The sequence below is a fragment of the Lissotriton vulgaris genome, chromosome 6 (genome assembly GCF_964263255.1).
Source record: "Lissotriton vulgaris chromosome 6, aLisVul1.2, whole genome shotgun sequence".
Lineage (NCBI taxonomy): Eukaryota > Metazoa > Chordata > Amphibia > Caudata > Salamandridae > Lissotriton > Lissotriton vulgaris.
This window is the reverse complement of record NC_141694.1, coordinates 262,490,892-262,515,015: the sequence shown is the minus strand read 5'-3', so window position 1 is coordinate 262,515,015 and position 24,124 is coordinate 262,490,892. Positions and strand designations below refer to the sequence as shown.

Sequence of the window (24,124 nt, the reverse complement as noted above, 5' to 3'; positions counted from 1 at the left end):
GGTTGTACTTAAACGGCTCCCGTGAGCCCTGAGCTGACGAGCTCTTGGAGACGCACCTGCACACCGGAGAGGCATCAGGGCCTGTGACGGTTACTTGGCGGCCTTCTCATCCACCCCAAACACTGCTCTGCTGACGAGGGAAACTGTCCCGAAACCCGGGCCATGTCTCGGGTCCAGAGAACTTGGGGATAATGAGTAACTAATCGCACCAACTGTGGTGAACTACTTTTTACTCGTCCATCTGCATGCACTACATGTACCAGAGTGCTAAGGGGCGACCCGGAGGAGAGGCTAGTGGTGTGCGATCCATCTTGGTTGTACTTAAACGGCTCCAGTGAGCCCTGAGCTGACGAGCTCTTGGAGACGCACCTGCGCGCCGGAGAGGCATCAGGGCCTGTGACGGTTACTTGGCGGCCTTCTCATCCACCCCAAACACTGCTCTGCTGACGAGGGAAACTGTCCCGAAACCCGGGCCATGTCTCGGGTCCAGAGAACTTGGGGATAATGAGTAACTACTCGCACCAACTGTGGTGAACTACTTTTTCCTCGTCCATCTACATGCACTACATGTACCAGAGTGCTAAGGGGCGACCCGGAGGAGAGGCTAGTTGTGTGCGATCCATCTTGGTTGTAAGATATAAATGTAGAACCTAAGACACCCATTCAACAGTATTTTATTTACAGATATTTGAAATCTTTAGACTGATTCTTGCACTAAGGTCTCAGCCTCTTCCACTTTTGCACCAGTTTCATCAACAGCAGGTTTTCCTGTGTCTCTACCTTCACCATGCAGCTCCATCAATATTCCCATTTCAAACTTCGGCTTTTTCAACATTTTGATTTTGCCTGTATGTACCTCATTAAGAGCGTAGATCGACTGACAAGCCTTCTCAATGTCTTTGCCAACGCTGTCTGGGATCAGTTCGTTGACCACTTCTTTCAGGTCAATTGTTTGCATCTCAAGTGTCATAATTTCCATAATTTTCTTGCAAATCTGATGGATCTGCTGATGTTGGGCATAGAATGTAAAGCGGATCTTAGTGAAACCAACACAGAAGAGCAGCTAGCCATCAGAGGTCTTCACATCAATATGAGCCTCAAATGTAGTCAGCCATTTTTTAACCATGGAGCACAATTTGTCCAGGGTGAGGTCCATTCCATGAAGTTGGTGAGGCAGTTCTTGCCTTTGACATCTTCTGTAATGAGTTTTAATTTCTGAATGCTACTTCCTCATTTTAGAGATTATCAAGACTCACCTCAAAAACACGACCTTTAAGACCGTCAGATGCAATTTCGGTTCCCTAGTTTCAGATGACTAAAGTCTTCCCAATATTGCAGATATTCAACAATGCTGGTGCTTTGACATCATACCAGTCTTTTTTTGGAGTAGGGGTTAACAATCTTCTTTTTGCGGTTTTTGGTGTACACGAGAGCAGGCAGTATGCAATTATAAAGGTTCATGTGGTATTTCATTGGAGAACCATTGTTTTTTTATTTTTATTTTTTATTTTCAAAAGTTTTATATAGCGCTGGCTAGACCCGGAGGTATCAGAGCGCTTTACATGTGCATCAGATCATAATTACAGGTTACATCATAACAAAGGTTACATAGTTCTTAGAGCATGGCCATATAGTTACTTGTAAGGTCGAGATAAACAATAAGCACAAATACGTAGGGGGAAAAGCAGGCAAAGTGAGAGATACAGGGGAGGGGGGGTTGGAGCAGGGGAAGTAGACAGATAATGAAGGCGGGAAAGAGGAGGGTAGGGTGAGAGACACAGCATGGGAAGAGGAGGGGAAGGGTGACGGGTACACAAACCGGGAGACAAGTCAAGGCAAACGTCCAAAGCCCAGTAAGCTGTTATCCCAGGGGAAGTGGTAACACTTCCCTATCTCTGTTGCAAGAGGCTCCCTTTGCACAGTGGACTCTCTCAGAGAGGTCTCTGAGACTCCAAGGCATACATACTGGATCCTTCCCCATAAATGGGAGAGGGAGTGCTTTGGCAAGGGGTGCCATACCATACCTCAAGTGTGAGTGGCTCCCTTGGCGCAGTGGACTCACTCAGCGGGTTCGCTGAGTATAAATATTGGATCTTTCCCCAACAAGGGGAGAAGGAGTGCTTAGTCAAAGGGCACAAAGGACAGGGGGTAGGCAGAGTAGCAGGCAAGGGGAGAGAATTCGGGGGAGAGGGGATAGGAACTAGGGACAAGACAATGAGGATAGACGAGAAGAAGTCTGTCTAACGACCGACTGGGTAGGTGACAACCAAGGAGGGAATCCACGGCCCATCTCCCCTATAGCTAAACTAAGTAGCTCCATTGGGCATCAGACAAAATAGTTCAGTCTCAATACATTGAGAGAGGAGGGAAGGAGAGACATAAATAGATGCGGTAGGAGACGGCAGGAGTGACGAAAGGAAGTGCAACAATGTGGTTCAACAATATATCAGGAAAAGATCCAACAAGTAAACATTATATCAAACAATCAGCAATACAGTAGGGGAGGAGAGAGAGGACCGAGAAAGTAGTGGGGGGGAGGGGAGGAGGGAAAGTGAGGATAAGGGGACCGTGGAGTGCTGTGTTGCTCTCGGTTTCCCCATTGCGGTGGTTGAGGAAGTTACGCATGTTGATATGCCCGTCGTGGATGATCCGATGCTGAGTTGTGTGGTCCCTCTTGAAACATTATGCCCACCTGGCGAAGAAGGGAGCTTTCAGCAGGTCGGTGGACAACTGGAAGTGTGGGGGGACTTGCGCTGTGGGTATTTCAGTGTTCCGCACACCTCCTTGTCATTGTGGGAGAAGAGAGGGTGCAGCAGAGAAAGGTGTGGTGTGATTTGTGAGTTGTCACGGAGCAAACGTCCTTGCGGGGGCCCCTGGTGGTCTAATTGCTGGGTTGCTTGTCTTACCTGTGCTCCAACAATGAGATGAGCCAGGATTGTAGGGCCACCATTTTGAGGTCAGTCAGCCGCCATCACGTGTGCTTTAAGCCTTTGCCACTGAGGGGGGAATTCTCTTTGAATTTGTCACTAGGTGCGTGCGCCCACTGCTCACCTCTTTTCAGACGGTGCTATGCGCCCTCATGGGTCTCTAGAGATTGAGATCCGTTGTCCGTTTTCGACTCTAGGCGCCATTTTGAAGTCAGGCACCCGTTGCTGATCGGGGCTCTCTCGTGCTGCACTGCGGTGGTGGGGGGGCATCAAACAGTTCTCCGTTTCCCCGCTCGCCGTTGAATAAAGGTTGGCCCTGCGATCCCTCACGGTGGGATCACAAGGCTGTGGAGCGATGTCAGCGAAAATGGCGGGCTGTCTCCTATCGCCGCCAATGCTGTCTGTCCCCGCGCGTGCTTCTCATCGCTTGCGTCCGGTATCGGTGGTGTCGGTGTGACCAGCAGAATGATGGACCTCACGGGCACTCTGTTTGGTTGGATATTTTGCATGGGGTCTCTTCGTCACAGTCCTGTTTTCTTGCGAGTCTGTTTGGGACTTTAACATAGCCCGATCCAGGGATGCTGACACTTATGCTTCACTCCAGCCTCTCTCCACCCCACGTAAATCGCTCATTTACACCGGAGTACATTTCGCTGACTCGTCTGCTGTCTTAGCTTACTTGTTTGGTTAACTGCTGCAGGCGCTTTCCCAATACTTGCAAGCGAGCAGTCCAGCTTCCTTATCGATGCAGAGGGTGTTTAGTTTCGGTTCTGTGCGTCTCGGTCCGCCATCTTACTATTCTTCCCGACTTTAATTCATCACTTCGTATTATGCCGATTTAGGGCCATTGCTTGGTTGCTGGCGCTATATTTCAGTGCCCTCAGCAGTTGTCATAGTTCCGAACAGCCGAAACAAGAGCAACTTCAATTTTATTTTATGATTTGGAATTCCATGGAATCCCACATAAAATACAAAATAAAACAGCATTTCATACAAGTCAATGAAAAAAAACACAACAAGTCACAACTTCAATTTTCCTAAATTACACCCAATGGCACATAATCACTTTTTCTTCATTAAACTCTTCACTACGGTGGACGGAAAAAATCTGTTTCTAAAACACGAAAGTTAAAACTTCAATTTTACTAAATTACATCTTCCAGAGGTAAGTAATCTATTTACCTCAATATATACGTCACTTCGGTAGACAACAGAAACCTCTTAGAGTACGCTTGCGGGCAATAACACTTATTATCCAATAGGAAACACTTTTGGCTATCACCCTAGTTTAATAAATTACTCTACTTTTGGGCGGCTAATAGTTAAAAAAATTTACAGTTATCATCAAATATACACATATCGATTCATAAATACAGTTAAAAACTTTTTTAAGGAGATGAACATGGAATAGTAATAGCAGCAAATATTTTACAAAGTACTAACTAAAGTGCTAATGTATTAAATAAAGTGCAAGTGCATTAGATACCCTATTCCAGGACCTTTTTACAAGTGACTAACTAGCAGCTTGTTTATAAGGAGATGTACGTGATAAATTGACTATCCTGCAAATATGCTACAACGCAATAAGGGTTAAATGTTGATTATCATCTTTAGCAACAGATTAATGTGCCTAAAGTGTTTAAGAAAGTGCTAATACATGGGATAATTTCACACAATAGAAGACCTACGGCTCAAGCCCATTAATTTTTTTAATAAACATTTAAAAATTCTTTAAAAAAGCGGAAAATTTTAAAACACATCAGTTCTGATGGGGGGAGCAAAGGAAAGTTGCGGGCCTGTTCTGCTGTTGTGATTTTATACTGTAAAAATCCATGCCTTAGGAATTTGCGACGTATTAAGTGAAGTGCTGGACACACAATCAAGACATGATTAAGATCTTGTATACCGCCATTGCATAAATCACAGCGTCTTTCATTTTTTGGGATACCCTCCCAGGCACCTGTTACAATCCTCAAAGGCAGCAAGTTCATTCTCAATAATAAGATCACTCTGCGAACTCCATGATTCAGGTTCCAAAGTACATACGGCTGAGGATTTTTAACAGTAGAGCTCTCCGCAATACAGTCCAACCTTCCATTCGCGTGGCATATTTTCAAATCTCTTTCACGTGAAATCACATATATAGTTTTTTAATTAAATGCTTTAAAGCTATTTTATCTAAACCTGCTACTTCTTCAAAATCTAAACCAAAAATGTTTAAAGCCTTTAAAAAATTTCTAAAAATTACACTTTTCCGCAACATATTAACAAAAATTTCCCTATGCAATGCTAACCATAACAGATTCTCTTGACCATTTAACAAAGCGTTACACCACCGTAAACAAGCTGCCGTTGATAGCACATATGTTGAAAGGAGGCCAAATTCGAGCCTAAGAGCTGCTGCATAGCATAGTGCTAAGCGCCTTTTGTACAGCGCTACTATTTTTAAAACTTCCCGTTTTTGCATCTTGGTTAATTGCATTCTATTATTCCCTGTTCTTAAACGGGTACTTTAAACGCCCTCACTTGCACTCTAAATTGGATCCCCCACCGCTGTTTGGCGGGCCAGGCTCCTCGGGTGGGATTTGAATTTGGGCGCCATATTGTAGTGGTGCTATCAGGATCAGGGTAGTTCGTCGAGCGCTCTAGCGCTCTGGCTGAGGTGAGGGATGCCTACTTATAGCTCCCTCAACCGCGTAGCGGATCAGCGCTGCGGGCGCGCCTTCTCGGCGCCTGAGTCGCGCCAGAGTCCTGCCCGTCTGCGCCCGTCAGTGCTAAGGAAGCGCTGGGCGCGGCAGGACTCTATCTTCTACGTCTTACAACATGGCCTCATCTACTATCAGGTATTACAGAGAAGATTTGTTGGCTATTCGAAAGCGTCTCCCTACCTGCTCCTTACCGCTAGTAGCACCGCTAAGTGGCCCTTACCGCTGCACTTGCTGCTGCTGTCGATTGCCTTCCCCCTCCCGTATTTGCTCCTTAGAAATACCATCCCGGCAGATTTGCGTGTCTGGGATGAGCGCTATTAGTATATATAGCTTAAATGTCAGATCTCTGGTCAAACATCATGCGGAGATCTTTAACATCCTTACTCATTATTCTCCGGATGTGTTTTTTATGACCAAGACCTGGCTACAGGATGCAGATACGTCGATACTAAACTTAGCCTTCCCCCCTGACTATGCCGTGGCTACCCTTAATCGCGGCTCGAGAGGGGGTGGAATTGCTATGTCAGTGAAGCGCCGTTACCCTTGCGAATGGAAAGAATTAAAACTTCCGGGATGTGAATGTGCCCGGTTCAAAATCTCCTTCACTCACTGCTATAGCTTTACTGGTCTTTTAATATATCGACCTCCGGGTTGCGATGCCGCCTTTAGGGCCGCTCTCCCGGATGCTGTTAGCTCAGAGGCTCTTGGATGTGCGAATTTTAATGTGCTAGGTGACCTTAACCTGCACTTTGACTGCGCATCTCAGCCCTCCATTCGGAGCTGTCTGGCCGATTTAGAAGCCTTACAGCTTTTACAGAAGGTGACTTCCCCCACCCATCAGTGCGGGCATATACTGGACCCGTTTTTCACTAATTTAGAGGAAATAAATATATGCTCACCTATCCAGCTGATATGGACTGACCATATGTTGGTGAAAGCATCTATTCCTATGTCTGAACCCCTCTTTTTGCTGCAGAATAAATTCACCCTCATACGACAGTGGAATAAATGAAAGTTAGAAGACTTTTATCTTCTACTGGAGAAGGTACCCTTGCCTCCCTTCTCCGATGTCAATTGTGGCTACGAATCATTCTGTAACTGGATCGTTACGGCCCTTGACTCTTTAATTCCTCTGGTGCGATCTAACTGCCGGACTAAAGTCCACAGTCCTTGGTACGATGAGACCTTAGCGTCTCTTAAGAGAGACTGTAGGCAAGCAGAAAGACGGTGGAGAAAATCTTTTGACCCTGCGCTTAAATCCTGCTATCTAACTCAAACTAAGGTATACCATAGAGCGGTCTGTAGAGCCCGCGCCGCCTACTATGCGCAGGAGTTTCGGAATAGCCCCAACCCCTCTAAATTGATTTTTAAGGTCCTAAAGGACCTCATGACCAAGAGGGCCACCGCAGCTGAAATATGCACAGACTCCCACTGTGAAAGTCTGGCATCCTTTTTCATCGAAAAGGTGCAAGCAATTTACCGCACCTTTCCAACCCATCTGCAATATTCGGACCCAGCTGGCTGCCCTACGGATGCTGATGTGATCTTGGACCTGCTGGCCCCCGTCTCCGAGGAGGGGTTTGATTTATTTAGCCACAAAATTAAATCTGGCTCCCCTGCGGATCCACTTAAACCGGCCCAGTTTAAGAACATGCAGGCGACATGTCGTACACCAGTGCTAGCTCTCATCAACCTGTCGCTGGCCTCAGGGATCGTGCCCACCAGGTGGAAGCAAGCGGTAGTGACACCTATCCTAAAAAAGCCCTCCCTAGATCCGGTAAAACCTGAGAATTTAACGCCCCATTTCACTGCTGCCGTGGGCCGCCAAAGTCACCGAGGCCCACGTGAATGGGATCCTGGCTGACCATCTCGCCAAAGCTAACATCTTGGACCCCACTCAAAATGGGTTTCGTGCGGGCCACAGCACGGAGACTGCCTTGCTGTTTATGGTTGAACATCTGTGCTCCCTGCTGGATACCGGTCGAACAGCGGCACTCCTGTTATTAGATCTGAGTGCCGCGTTCGACACGGTTTCTCACAAGATCCTTTTGCAGCGGCTAGAGGAAGCAGGCGTTAGGGGGTCCGCCTTGTGTTGGTTCCGGTCCTTCCTCTCTGACAGATCTTTCCAGGTCGCTATCCCACCCGGTAAATCTACCTCTTACCCGCTGACACTGGGGGTCCCACAGGGATCATCTCTGAGCCCCACTTTGTTCAACCTGTACGTTAGACCGCTGGCTGCGGTAGTCAAGCGCTGGGGCCTGACAATGGTATCCTACGCGGATGACACACAGCTGGCGGTCACGTTGAGTGGGGACTCAGATGTGGAGGCCCTCAGGTTTTGCAAGGGTCTACGTGCGGTGGCCAATTGGATGAATCAGAACTGCCTCCAATTGAACACTAAGAAGACAGAGGTCATGGTTGTGGGAAAGCAGACAGGATGGTGGAATGATAACTGGTGGCCTCCCGAATTAGGAATGACCCCTTCTCCTGAAATGGAGATAAAAAACCTTGGGGTCTGGCTGGACCCTACTCTTAGTTTCACCTGCCATACTAAGAGGGTGGCAGCCTCTTGCTTTGGCATTATCAGGGGCCTTAGACCTGTACTTAAATTCTTCGATGCCCCTACCAGACAGTCAGTGGTCCAAGCCTCAGTACTATCTAGGATAGATTATGCCAGTGCGTTGCTAGCAGGAACAAACCAGGCCAAACTCACGCGGCTGCAGCGCGTGCAGAACGCTGCAGCCAGAGCGGTGGTGGGATTGCCCAGGCGTTGTCCGGTTTCGAGAACACTGCAAGCGCTCAACTGGCTGCCTGTTGGTCGGAGGATCGAGTTTAAGGTGCTTTGTCTGGCTTTTAAAATCTTAAAAGGCACGGCCCCCCAAATACTGATGAACCTACTGACCCCTTACGTCCCCTCTCGATCCTTGAGATCGATGGGCCAGAACCTGTCTGTTGTCCCACGTTTCTTGTTGAGTAGGACAGGTGGCCGCTCCTTTCGAGTAGTGGCCGCAAAGCTGTGGAACTCTCTTCCTGCTGAAATTCGGGCATTGGATGACTTACTCCAGTTTAGACGGGCCATTAAAACCTTCCTTTTTAATAAAAATCTCTGATTGAGTATCTTTTATGCTGTGTTGTGTATACCTTCTTATGGCGCCAGGACGCCCCTTTGCTGGGGCAGCTGTGCGCAGTACAAAAACAGTTAACATAACATAACATAACATAGACGCAGCATAACTTAGATTACATATTTGGCCCCAGATATTTCTTTCCACTTTCTCAAACTTTGCCCACTCACATTCATCTATTGTTTCACTTGCATAATTCAAGGTCAGGGGGATCTTTATTTTATACACTGCAATAGTGTGCGAAAAATGTCTTTTCCCGAATTGCAAGTACAAGCGATTAATTGCAGAGGCTTGTGAGATAGCTTCACTTTTACAATGGTCCATATGTCTCATAGCAGAGCACCTATTTGTAAAAGAAATTCCTAAGTAGGGGTAAAATTTTACTATTTCCATTTTTTCATCTCCTAAAAACCATTTCAAATTTGATCTAACCTTACAACCGCTATGACTAAAAATCATCACTTTACTCTTTGAAATGGTTATTTTTAAAAAGTATTCCTCAGTGTACCTAACCAATTCCGTCAGTCGGCTCTGTAACCCAATTGGGGTTAGATCCATTATTATTGTGTCATCCGCTTACAACAGACAACTTATTTTTAGATCACCCACTTGTGGAGGATCCCCTTTACTCTCCCCTAACCGACTCAGTAGATTGTTTATTATTGAGAAGAGTAAAGGGGCTAATAGGCACCCTTGCTTCAACCCATTGTTAGTGGGAATTTTCTTTGAGAGGCCTTGAGTCCCTCCTAACAAGACTTGAGTCCATGTGGAAGAGTGAAGGGCAATTATTACTCTGAACAGGTTCCCTGGGATCCCCATAGCAATCAATTTCCTCCACAGCGTCCCTCGATCCACCCTATCGAACGCTGTGGAGAAATCGATAAATGCTGTATACAACGGAGTCCTCCGACCCACGGGATATTCATCAGTTAGGGTTTGCAGAACAGAGAGGTTGTTTAAAGTACCACTATTCTTCCGGAACCCTGATTGTTCAAGGGGAATTAAAATATTTCCAAATACCCATTCTTGCAAGTGAACAAGGATACTTTTTGCGAACAATTTTCTAGTTGCGTCTAAAAGGGAAATTTGCCTAAATCTTGCCGGGGAGTTTTTAGGGCCCTTTTTATATAGTGGGACTATTATGCTTCCCTTCCAGGAATAAGGGATGTCCCCGAGATTGTAACAATGGACAAACAGAGGTTGTAATACTTTTGCCCAATCGCCACAGTCGTTTTTTATAATGGCTACGGGGACATCATCCGGCCCCATTGCCCCGGAGTATCTCGCCCCCTTAATGTATCCTTCAATTTCCCTCACTGATGGTGCTTCAACATCACCGGCCAATGCTGAGATTTTACTAAACCCCTCAACCTCATCAACTAGTGGATTGGGGGTATACAATAAGGATATATAAATATACCATCATTCTGCTTCAGGGATCAGCATGGGCTGAGATTTTTCTCTACTGTCGCAAAATTTGGCTATTAGCGCCCAGTACTTTCTAGTGTCCCCCGAAAGCACCACTTCCCACTTCCCGAAGGTTAACCCATTTTTCATCTTTGGCAGCCCTAAGGTCATCTGCTATTTTTCTTTTCCGGACCTGTTTTAATCTATATATCTCTTTTTGTCTTAAGGCCATAGGGTCTTTAAATTGGGATCTAATCAGCCCATTTATCTTCTTATTAAGTTTTTTAATATCACTGGGCAGTTTACTATGGGGGCGGCTCTTTCACCTTGCTTCTTTGTTCCCAAAGCTTTTATCGCAGTCATGACTCTTTCATATCTCACAATCGGGCTTTCCCGGATTAAACTAAATGCAATATTTTTGAATACCCACTGAAAGTTCAGGAGGTTCTTATATGACCAATAAGTGCGACCATTATTTCGAGAATAAGTTACGTTGTCATTCCTCTGATTCCAGAGTTTAGGTTTCTCGATATGTATAACTAAGTTTAGCGCCAAGATGTTATGGTCACTCAACTTAGTGGGAACCCCCTTGAACTGTGAACATGCCCCAAACAATTGAAAAGACACTGCCATATAATCAAGTAGGGAATGGCCATATGTCCCATGAAAGGTAAGGGCTGCGGGTGAATCCTCTGGGAATCTGCCATTTAATAATACAAGGTCAAAATCCCTAAGATTTTGCAAGAGTGAAAGGCGACGTTTGTCAGCTTTTAAATTGGTCGGGACTACTGGCTCTGGTATACACCAAACCTCCTCCAAATCCTCATTGGAAAAAGACAAGATGGAGCTGTTACCTATTTTAGCATTACAGTTCCCTACCATCATTATTCATACTCTTTCTTCATTACTACATAAGTTATGCACAAAAGAGCAAATGGAATCAATCAATGGGGTAGACGCCTTCCCAGGAGGAATGTAAACGTTTGCCTGAAACAGAAACGTAGTGTGACCCCTGTAATCTATTTCCATTTTTAACTTGGCGCATATACAACAATTTGATGGGTGTATATATATTACAGAGTCCCATGCTAACTCACAACTTAGCAGAATGGCTAAACCCCCACTTGAACGCCCCTTTATGGATTATTTTGCTGCACTACAGTACACATAATAGTTCTCTAACTGGAACTCTTCCCTAGCCCACGTCTCCTGGAGGCAAATTATCTTGGGGTCTAGGTATGCTAAGGATTTAAGCTTCTGATTTTCTTTTCTTAGCCCCACCATATTCCATGAGACATTTGTCCCCAGTAGGCTACCCCCGCACTATTGGTTTTGTAAAAGTTGTTTTTGCTCCATTCAACGTACTTGCAATCCAACTCCATTTTGACACCTCCTCTACTCTGTCTATGCTAAGGACCTCTTGGACCTCAGGTGCTGAAAACTTAATTTCTCTTACACCTGGTACCCTTCCTACTGTTATTTCCAAGTCCTCAAATTTTTTGGGTATACTCTCTCCATCATGCTCAACGAACCCTCTCCCTTGCCGGTGGCAAGGTACTTCTAGGTTATTGAGCAGGGCACCAAGCGGTACTGAACTAATAAGGACATCTAGTCCTCTTTTCCTAAAGCCGTCTACATTTGCTAAGACGAGTGAAGATACTACCCCTGATGAAAAAATGGCTTTAGTTACATATGGTTTATGCCTCCCATCTAAATGGACTAGTTTGATATCTTTACTAGCAATTAGCTTTAGATTGAGCGCTCAATAAATCCGGATAACATAACATAACATAACATAACATTATCTATTTCAGAGATAATTCTTAGGAGGGTGCTTCTATTCAAGGTTAATAACTCAGCATCGAAGAGAGGGATGAAAACTAAAGCCTTATTCACTTGCCCAGTACGTGTCTCAGGAAGCTTAGTTAAATTAACATCCTGCACACTTCTGAGGAGATCATCATTTAAAATCCCCCCTTTGTTATTATTAACAGTTATAATCATTCTCCGACTAACACCCCCACTATTACTTAGCTCGGGATTCACTGATGACAAGGCAGGACCAGCAGAATCGTGTGCGGCTCCACCTAATTCAACTCTCGGGAATGTTTCAGGGCTATTAAAATTGGCCTCTTTATTTCCTGTGCTACTATGCATGTCTAAGATATTAATTATTTCATCTGGTTATTGAAGTATAGATTTTTTTGGCTTACTCATGTTAAAGATTGGGAAAACTCGCACTGTGTCTAATTCTGGGGAAACCTTTACAATTAACTTTTCCCCCAAAGTGTGGAACTTTACGGAATCATTAAAGTTAACTTTAGACGGGCTTGAATTTGAATTTCTTACAGGAGGTGAACTTTCAAAGTCTACCAGCAGTTCTTTTGGCCCCGCTGCCCCAGAGACTTTATCAGCGTTATGTATTGCGTTAGGCGTTTCACATGCATTACTAAATGTGGAAGTAGCACATTTCGCGCATACTTGTCTATGATGTTTAAGATCTAAAACCCCTCCTGGAATGGGTGTGAGGACTTTAAGAATATGATCATAGTTAGAAGTGCTTTTCTCCATCAGAGACAAAATTGCGGATAGGATTTTTTCCAATTTAAAAAACGTGGTCATTAACCCCTCTGCCCCTGCAGTCTCATTTGCAGGCAGTGAATACTGGGGATTCCCTGCCCTGTTATCACATGTCATTGATAATTCTACGCCCAATAAATCATGTAAGTCCGAAGTCAAAGATAATTTAGTTGTGGTACTAGTATACATGATAGGCATATTTTATTGAATTCCTGTTCGAGATGACGATACTTCTTTGTTCGGATGAGACTCTGAATCCAAACCCTGCAAACCCATTTTTTCTAGCTGCTTCACTCGTTCAGCATTCTTCTCTGATGGGATGGCTATGTCCGGGAGAGTAAAGTCCTCTATTTTCGCCTGCCCATTTAGTGGGCTCCGTTCTTTCTGCTGTTCTATTTTGGGTGTAAAGTCATTTACTTTTATTAATGAGCAGTCCAGCATATACCTCTGAGACACGTTTACATTGTCTTTTACATTTTCAATAAGGGTAATCAAGTCTGCTAGTGGAGAGTTTGGCATGACTTCCTTTCTTTCGCTGCCCTTACTCTCAGGAGAAACCACTACCTCAGGCCTGGGTTGGGCCATTTCCATCTCCATTTCCGAATTATCATCCTCGCCTTCTACTTGCTGCACATCTGTACTTCTTTCTATTGAAGGCGGTACTACATTGCGATCATTCCCATTTATCTTTAATATAGTCACAACGGGGAAAAGCGCCTCTGGTCTTAATGCCTTTCGAGCATTTCTCTCTCACGTATATCTCTCGGAATTGCTGTTTTAATCTCCGATCCGACGGAGCCACCCTCAGCCACCTCAGCCCCTCGCGTATTTCCGTTGAAGCGCCAGATTCCGTTTTCCATTTTCTTACCTTGGGCACCTGATAAAGTTGGAAACACTTCCCTGACGAAGGGATTTTACAATCCCAAAATGCATTGGGAAATCAACTATCAAGATTTTTGGGATCATTGTTAATTGCATGCACACAAAATCAACTTTGTTGTTATTAAGTATATTTCATGTTAAATAGGTTTGAGCATGATTTCTCACACGTAAATGATTTGATAATTATGAAAAGGCATTCGCAATAAATAGAATTTAGTTTCATGACATAATTTGCGTGAAAAAGTCAATCCTGAATTTTGTGTTTTTGTGAGTGTTGCTTGACAACGGCTTGCACCCCAGTAAACCAACATCGAGGGCCTCATTTATGAGTTTCTGTCTTAGGGCAGCGCCCCAGGCCTTCCTATGGCGATGCCCTATGGCAAAAGAAAAGGGCAAGAATGTGCCATATCTATCAGATATGGCACATTCTTTACCATTTAACCAACACTGGTGCACAATGGGCTGACGTGTGCCAACACAGGCACCTATGCATCATAGTGTAAGGGTGTCTGCTTTGCAGGATGGTTATTTTTCTGCATGAAGGGAAACCTTTTGGCACAAAGATAATCTCAAGAGACTTTTTTCTCCATTTCTCCTCTATGTGCCTCCCTTACGCCTCTCCAGGGGAGGCATACGTTTTTGGCACTACCTCAGAGTTACAATTTCTCGGAAATCCGGGGCAGTGCAAAAAAGCCATGGATGTTGCTGGGAACCCGACCTCCCCCTCCACCAGCAACACCCATCGCATGACCCTTTAACGCAGAAAACTGCATTTAAGGGAATAATATTTACAAGGCATAATTAGGCCAAAAAAAAGTGGCTTAGGGCTGCTTGGTAATATGGAGCACAGAGCGTCACAAAAAGTGATGCACCTAAGGCGCAAGGGGCTGATAAGTAAGCCCCCCAAATTCTAACAGAATGTTTGTGTTTTGGCTAGCACACATATCTCCATTTGCAGTGCCACCATACATGACAGCACCAATGTTAGAGAAATGGAATTCATAAGAGGGTTCAAGGGCACTTGTATCAGTTTTAGGAACATCTAATATACTTGACATAAGTCTGGAGTATAAATTGTGATGAACAGCACCATTCATTTGAAAACTCATTAGATGTTTGGAAGCAGGGCCGTAGGCAGGGACATAATGTTTGACTGCTGAAAAAATGGAACCAGAAAATAGAATAAGGTGTACATCCGTTTCATATGTAGGCAATACCTATGTTACAGATGATTTGATGAGAAGCCTAAGAAATGTTTTGGTATTAGCAAAACCAATTGACTTCTTCACATAAGTAGTTACAATATGAACATTTTGTAACATGGCTTTTCGACAATACTGCTGTAACTTAAGCCCTTTCCAGCGGGTTCTTCACTTTTTCACCTCTTCGGTATTTCATGGTGTAATGCTAACCCCAATTAATTGTAGCTTTTCTAAATTAGAAACATATTTTACTTTTGTTGCCATGGGAGTATGTACATATTTACCTTTAAAAAGGTTTGGTTCAATTAATATATTTTTTTGGCATACTGTACAAAAGGGAAGCAAACTTTTAATGATCTGGAACCCGAATGCACATACCGGAAACATAAAAAAGATGCGTTTCCCAGGAAACTAGTATTAGCCCGAGATTAGACATATGGCAATCATGATGTTAATATGTTTACAGATCTGAAATGTGCAAACATCTGCAAGTTCACCGGGTTATAACCCTGCACCAAGGAATGCAAGTTATTTGCTGCATGATACAGTCAAATAAAAAAGTCAACAAAAGGTGAGCCTTAGATAAGACATTTATTCAAACTTTTACACTTTTCTTTAAAGAAACTAACTTCTTCCAATGCTTATTGTGAGCTTCCATTAGTTTGAAGATGTAATGTTTACTTTATTTTGTGATAAATATCTTTCTAGCTTTGCCTTCCAACATATACACACATCTCTTCCAGTGGGCAACACTGTTATAAATACTCACGATTACCGGAATTTCAGAAAATAAATACTTTTGAAAAGTGTGTTTTAGAGAAGTTCATAATCAAAGTCCTAGTTTATAGAAGTTAGTTATGTCCAGTCTTGCAATAATCCAATGAATTTGAAGGGCATTTTCGGCCTTAATTTTGTGAGTATTTAATACTATTGCCGTAATATCGTTATTTCATTGATATTGAGTTATATCACCGAGAAGAATATTGATTAATTTTCCCTATTTTAGTATGATGTACTTAATTTTTAATATTGTATATAATGTTGCTATTGATGTGTTTGTTATTTTAAGGTATTTACAGTGTACATCTTTTATTCAGTTTATTTTATGTGTGTTAAATTAGTTGTACATTTATCAGCAGTCGCTGTAGGTTTGGTGGGAAATTAAAATGAAGGGTTTTTGCAGTCGCGGCTTGCAATACTCGCGTAAGGGGCGGTGTTGCGTGGGGGTTCATGCGGGCGTTACCGCGGGGAGGTGTAGAGGGTTAAAATTAAAAATAAAGGAAGAAAACCTACCTGACTGGGTCCCGCGCCGCCTCTGCTCTGGGCCGGGTCCCGCGTTTTTCGTTTTCCTGAACAGAAACAGGGACAGGAACAGGCATGCTCCCTCCTCTCCTGTAAACAATCAAAACACTGCAATGGCAGCGTTGTGATTGGTACAGAGTCCCGGACAGCGCCCAGCCGGGCACCTGTAGGGAAGTCATTTCCTCTATGTAGGCTGCATGCATACCCCTTTCTTCTGCTTTCTTGCAGCGCGAGTAGCAGAAACATAAAATGATATTAAAAATACAATTTTATGTTTCTGCTACTCGCACTGCAAGAAAACAATGGGGCAGCGCTCCTCTGCCCTAATGGAGGAGCTGCCCCAGGGTTTTTATGAAAAATAGTTGTGTCGTTTTTTTCTTTGTATCATAATTTTTATATAAAATATGCATGTTGAATTCAATTTGGTTTTAGTCAATATAATAACAATAATTTATGATAAAGATTTTAAATGTTTTGCTATAATTTTTTTTCTGTATTTGTTGTAATCGGTCTCGCCTTTGGGACCTTATATGTATTTAGCTATGCAGCACATTGGCCTGGGTGCTGAAACACCTCCTGTACTTTAACATGGAGGGAGAGTAAGCACCAAACTGCATGACACACCAGGTATGGGACCACATGCAGAGAAATATTGCCTTTCAGCAGGAAATGGTAAAAAATGTAAAAAATAATGTCCGCCAGCAGAAAAAAAATTCTGGTATTTTACTGACCTCTACTGGTCGTTTTCTATCAAGACAATTAAATAGAGGCAATTGAACAGAAAAAAGGTCCATAGGCAGAAGCAGACAAGTCCTAGGGCTGATCTCCAAAGCCCACAAAGTACATACACAGAAAAGTAAATTATATGCAGAGATATCGAATTCTCGGCCTAAAAAGGAAAAAAAATTTGTGAATGTAACTTTTATTGATTTACTGGGAAATGATTTAATCATTTACCTTTTCGTGTCTAATACATTTAAATTCTTGCTGGTTTGTTTTTGTTTTTAAACTTTTTAAATGTATAAACATTTTTAAGAAATTGATTTACTTTCATGATTTGTTTTTACTTAGTGTTTTATGTAATTTATGTTTTATGTAATTTATGTAATTTTTAATATATGTCTGTCAGAAATTCTTAATGATAATAGATGTTATTTTAAGTTTTAGTAGTAGATTTGTTGAAACAAATACATGATTTTTCTGAAGGTAGTTAATTTTGCATTGGGAAATGTAAATCTACCGCACCAAAGTCCAATATTTTCTCTAATGTGGTTAGGTTTGAGGAGAGAATAATACATCAAACCCCTTCCAATCCAAAGTCCAGAATTTTCTGCATGTGGGAATAATACATTAAACCCTCCAAAGACCAACATTTCCCCAAATGTAATTAGTTTTAGAGTGGGAATAGTAAATATTCACCTCAAAGCCCAACACATTCCACAATGTAGATAGATTTGGAGTCCAAAAGTCCAACATTTTCTCCCATGTGATTAAGTGTGGTATGGAAAAAGCAAATCTAACCCTCACAAAGTCCAATATGTTAAAGAAAGAGATTAGGCTTGGAGTGGGAGTATTTAACGTAACTTATAAAAATAGTTTTGAAGTTTCAATTGAAAGTGCTTACTTTGCAGACAAAGGTACTGTAGAAAAATTCTACTTGTTGACAGGGGGACCTCCACTTTTTTCTGGTATTCAATGCAATTTTTTCAGAAAGTGCACTGGGTTCTTACTAACCAGGACCCATGGCCAAATCTCTTTTCCTAAACTGTAGAATGGTTTCCCCAATTTGCAATACCTTTGGCTCTCCCTGTAAGCCCCTAGTAAGTGGTACCCCTGGTACCCAGGGCAAGGAGGCTAAAGAGGGTCCCTAAGGGCTGCAGCATGGATTCTGCCATCCTAGGGGAGCCCTCTCCTAACTAAGCTATTGCAGGCTGAATGTCTTGGTGCATTCCAAGGTGAAACATGACATGGCACACAGCCCTGTGTGCCATGCCTGCAGACACTCCATGCAGTATAGGTAAGTCACCCCTACAGCAGGCGTTGCAGCCCTAAGACAGGGGGGCACTATACTACATGTGTGGACTTGTGTGCTCATGTGTGCGTCAGCAGATATGCCCCTGTACTTGCCAATTCATTTACTGGCAGTACAAGTGACCAAGGAAGCTATTTTAAGTACATGTACTGGACACTGGTCACACTTGAGTGTCCCAGTTACATGATGGCTTCACTGAAACCAAATATGTTTGGTATCAAACATCTTAAATTAATAAACTCACAGTGATTCCAGTGATGTATTTTTTAATGCATAAACCCAGAGGGCACCTTAGAGATGCCCCTTGAAAACCTACCAACTTCTAGTGCACTGGTTGCCTGGTTCTGATCATCCTGCCATCACAGATGTGTTACTAACTTCCAGGGGTGAGAGTTAATGCTCTCAGGTAGAGAGTGTTTTACACACCTCCAGCAGTATGACCTGTGAATCAGCATACCAAGGTGCAGAGTTTCAAAGAGCCCACCACCTTTGGTATGTAAATCTGGCTTTCCTCAAAGGTGAGGGCATGCCAGCCCCCGAGCCAGGGCCCATTTGGCACCTGGACAGGTGAGAAAATTAGTAGTCAGAGAGGCGGGTTCACACTCAGGTTAGTTTCACCTCTAAGGTGGGGGTTTTGATGTGGACAAAAAAATTAAAAGTTTGCCATCTTGGTGATGGCAGAATTAGAAACTCTGGGGCATGGTTATGCTCCCTTAACGCAGGAAGTGGTCATGTAGGAGGCATAGTGAACCCATGGGTAAGTAACCCATTCCTACTAACTTACAGAATTCTAATGCCCCTAAACCTAGTATTTAGGGGAAACCCTGGCACCAGGAAATTAGATCCTGCTGACCTGAAAGAAGAATATGGACACTGAAGAGCTGCAAGAACAGAAGAGCAGCAACTGACTTGGTGCCAATCTTTCCAGCCTGGTGGTCTGCCTGCTGTCCTTGACAATTGCACCAAAGACAACTCGTCATACCGCTGTTGTGCCTCCAAAAGCCTATGAGGACTACCAGCCTTCACCCAAGACCCAGGAACTCCGGTGGAGTAGCTCAGCTGTTACCCTGCATCCTGCAGGCACCCTATAAGAACTGTGAGGACTTAAAACCGCTAAAAACCCAATGCAGGAAAGCATCACTGCACCCCTGCCTCCTGGCCGAGATTATGTGGGCCAATGGTGCCAGCGTGTTCCTCAAACCATCTAAAGACTGAGCCCATCTTGAGTTTGCCAATAGTGGACTCACCGACACCACCTAAACACTGCTGCAAAAATGGCAAGGTTTACCCCTAGGGACCAGGATTTACCCCACCCACAAACTCGTGCCAGTCATAAATGTGGCATCCCATGGCACACTCTCCAGAATTCCTGCAGCTATCCAGCTGGTCATATCCAATTGGACCTTTCATGGACCCTGCTGTTGGCCTCTAATGGATTGAGTCCATACCCCTACGTCCTGAAAAACCATGGCTATGTCTGGCTCTACTTCTCCTACCACCCCTGAAAATCTAAAAGCTCTTTCAACATCAAGACCTCTGGTGGACTGTGATAAACCTGCCAAGCCGATCCGTCCAAGTTGTGTTGACACTGGGCTGAAGATTCAGGTTCTCGCGCTCTGAGGTTCGCAAATCTGATTTAGCTCAGAAAATGTGACTAATTGTGAACATAGAAATCTTCACTGAGTGAAGTCACCAAAACTATCTGGCCAGGGTGCTTCCCACTTTGAGATTTTCCCGCAAAGCAACACTGGCTTTACCAGAATGGCATCCAATGGTTATCTGACCTTGTGGAGCCTCTTCGGCTAAAGTCTACTGCCACTGAAGATATTTGATTGCTATTTTTGATACTCAGGGGCATATTTACAATGAAGTGGCAGAGCGCGTGGTTAGTCTTCTTGGCTTAACGATGCGCTCCGCCACTTCAGAAATGCAGGGCTGCACTATATTTACAACAATATGGTGCAGCCCTGGTTTTCCCCTTACACTGGCTCTAAATTTAGCAGCCCCGCGCCAACTCCGACACCCTTGCACAATAGTGCAAGGGTGTCTGCATTGAGCGGAAGAATGTTTATGTGCAGGAAGGTCTTCCTTCTATTTATCGATCTTTAAATAGCGTTTTGTAACTTCTATATGTGATGCATTAAGCAGCACACATAGGAGTTGCAAAAGATAAAAATGTTTTAATCGTTTATGTGCAGGAAGGCGTTTCTATCTGTGCCTCACAACGCAGCTCACATGGAAACAGTAAAGACGAGGAGAAATAAAGCATTTCTCCTCGTTTTGCCTGTTTAAGACCAGGTTTTCCCTGGTCTTAATTTTGGCGCTGCCTCCTTTTTACGCCACCCTTGTAAATAAGGGCAGTGTCAAAATCAATGGATGTCAAGGTGGAACGCCCACCGCAACACCCATTACCCTCCCCTTTCACGCTAAGTACAGAGTGACCGAATGACTAACTTACAAGGCAGCGTATGGCTTAACTCTGCCTTGTAAATAAGGCAAAGCCCCTATCTACACCACACTGTTACTGAAAGTGACATTGTGGTAGTGATAAGGGCTTATAAATATTCCCCTTAGAGAGTCTGACTGGGTCAAACTTGGTTTCTGTATCAGACCTACGCTTCATCGCGGTCAGCCTCAACTTGTGCCTCAGACCCAGCCTACTGCGACCAATTGGTTGTGCATGGAGCTTAACTCTTTTTGATGCTATTTTGACTTTAACTATTAAAAATCATATTTTGTCATTTTGGTGTCTTTTTAATCATTAAAATATACTTAATTTTTCTAAATAGTTTTGAGATTTTTATTTAGCTGTGTTTTGACTTTCTTATTGTTGTGTTACCACATACATACTTCACACATTGCCCTAAACTAAGCCTATCTGTTCTGTGCCAAAATTACCAGGGGGTTGAGCTTTTTTTAATTTAATTACTTTAAGGGTTTACCCTGACATGTACTGTGATTATTACTTGAGGTGGGTAGTAAATAACCCAGTTTCTTACATAAGTATGTTTCTATCAAATGTAACCAAATTAACTTGATAATCCATGTTGCAATTTGGGGGGGGGGGGGGAGACCAGCTAGCTGGGCTCAGTAACTGGACTGCAGAAAAAATGCACTTTAAAAAATACATTTTACATCTCAAGGTGCCAGCAAGAACATTATTTTCTTTACTTCTCCAAAGAATCTACCAGATCTGGTAGATTTAATTTACGATCTTTCTAACTCACATGCCAGATTACTTATTTTGGGGGACTTCAATCTGTGGCCTAATGGGCCTTTAGATACAGCCTACAGAGAATTGTGCCAGGCCTGCAGCAACCTTCAGTTACAACAGCTGGCACTATCCCAGACCCATACGAAGGGTCATGCCCTGGACTTGGTTTTCGCTGAAGCCTTTCAGGTGGTGATCAGGGAAATAGCCTTCCAATGCTGGACGGACCATGCATTAGTTCATTTCTCCCTCTACCTTCCCGCTGAATCTTTCAGAAGGAATGGTTTGGACTCCACCAAAGCTAATAGGCAGTGGTCCAAACTTCTGAACAACCCTGACCTTCCATCTTTGCTCCCGGGAGGCTTTAATTTGAAGGAGAGTGTTGAGGCAAGCTATTCTAGCCTGTGTCAGCAAATTACCAACTCGCTGGATACGCTAGCTCCTTTACGAAAATCTAGAGCCAGGCGTAGGCCTGCCATGCCATGGTACTCGAACAACCTTCTCCAATTGAAACACCGGTGCAAACAGGCAGAAAGGGTTTGGAGGAAGTCCTATTCTGAGGCTGCTAAATCTCTATACAAACTAGGACTGCTGGACTATAAAGCCCAGATTAAATGCGCCAAAGCTAAATACTTTGAGGTCACACTGACGCAGACAACTAATAAATCGCAGACTTTGTTTAAAATAGTAAACGACCTCTCTAGGCCGGCCTGCGCGGCTAACAACATCCCGGCCTCACAATCTTTTTGCGACTCCCTAGCAAAAGCATTCGAGGACAAAATTGCTAATATCCTGAGTGGTCTTTCTACTCCAGACACTCCTTGTCCTCAGTCCTTGGCTGTCCCTGTATTATCCTCCACTTTAGCCGAGTTTGAAGAACAGGCAGCTCACCGGCGCCTGGAGAGTTTTACTCTCCCCCGTTCGATGAGTTCTGCGCATTAGCAAATGGGGTGTCTTCCGGCTCCCCTCTTGATCCACTCCCCCACAAACTTTGGAAATCTTTCCAGGAGGAACTCTTCCAGCCTCTACATTCCATCTGCCACCAGTCTTTTACCACTGCCACGGTCCCAGATTGCTGGAAGCTAGCAGTGGTCTCCCCTCTCCTAAAAAACCCCACTCTTGACCCCACCTGTCTGTCAAACTATCGGCCAATCTCCTTGCTTCCTTTTCCAGTCAAGGTCATGGAAAAGCTTGTGACCCGGTCCCTATCCAGCTTCTTGGAAAGAAACATCTGTCTGGATGTGGCCCAGTTCGGCTTTCGGCCGGCTCACGGTACGGAGTCGGCTCTGGTGGTCGTGCTGGACACCCTTCGATCACGGGTCGACAATGGTCGAGCAGCCTTTTTAGTGCTGCTCAACATGTCGGCCGCGTTCGACACGGTCAGCCACTCCATTCTTATCAACAGGCTGGAGGAGGCCGGGGTAGCAGGATTGGCACGAGATTGGCTGATCTCCTATCTTCAGAACAGACATCAGGTGGTGGCTTTACCACCTTTTCGATCAGGCATTAGGAGAGTGGGACAGGGTGTCCCCCAGGGGTCAGCGATCAGCCCCATCCTGTTCAACCTGTACCTCTGCCCCCTGATCAGTCTGATCAATTCCTTCAGCATCTCAGTGATTAACTATGCTGACGACACCCAGCTCATTTTCTCCCTTGAAGGAGAAGATGCCGTGTCTACAGAGACCTTCCACCACTGTATGACTACCACTGCCGACTGGTTGAAAAACAACTCTCTCCAGTTCAATAGCTCTATGACCGCGGTACTCCACTGCTCTTCGCACCGCGTTCCGCGTCCTTTACCGACTGACCTTTGGCCTTCTTCCTCCTTGGGCAATGTGGTGGCGGCGGACTCCGCCCGCAACCTCAGAGTCATGTTTGACTCTAACCTTCAGTTGTACGGCTTTGTTAACAAAACCATCTCCACATGTATGCTGCTACTCCGTACTTTGCAGAAAATCCTTCCCCTGCTTCCGACCCAGGCTAGGCCAGAGGTGGTGCGTGGCATTATCCTTAGCAGGATAGATTATTGTAATGCACTGCTTCTAGGGGCACCTGGCACTCTGATCAACAAGCTGCAGCGCATTCAAAATATGGCTGCGAAGTTGGCTCTCTCTAGGCCGCGCGCTGCCTCCTCTTGCGCTTAAAGACCTTCATTGGCTGCCAGTCCAGCAGCGAATCCTCTTTAAATCATCCTGCCTGGTCTTTAATGCCCTACATGACCAAGGTCCAGCCATGCTACATAACCTCTTTTCCTGGTACCACGCAGCGAGACCTTTGCGCTCCTCTTCAGCATATCTTGTTGTTCCGAGGATCCATAGGCTACGGATGGGGTGCCAGTCCTTTGGACACGCGGCTGCCAAGCTTTGGAACTCCCTCCCTCTTTCCTTGAGGAGCTTGAAGGACCTTCCATCCTTCAAGAAAAGTCTGAAAACCTATCTTTTCCCTAGAACAGCATAATAACGCGACTGTGTAGCTGGTTCAGTAGAGTCAAAAGCGCCAGGATACCCTCTGGGTGGCAGATTCGCGCTATATAAGTGTACAATACATACATACATACATACTTCTCCACCAAATACCTGCACAGGATTCTGCAGACAAACAGTTGATTTACCAAAGTGACATCTACAAGAATTTAAAATAATTTGTCCTTTTAAAAAGGCCATGTGGCTGAGGCACATATAAGACCTTATTACAAGTGCCCCAGAATAATCATTATTTTTCTGCCTGGTCAAAACTTGAATTAGATCA

General features: G+C 44.2%; 1 pseudogene; it reads right to left on the bottom strand.

Annotated features, from left to right (window-relative positions):
* Positions 1–697: 697 nt before the first annotated feature.
* On the bottom strand, positions 698–3,576 carry LOC147707112 (small ribosomal subunit protein eS1B pseudogene; annotated as a pseudogene).
* Positions 3,577–24,124: the final 20,548 nt, after the last annotated feature.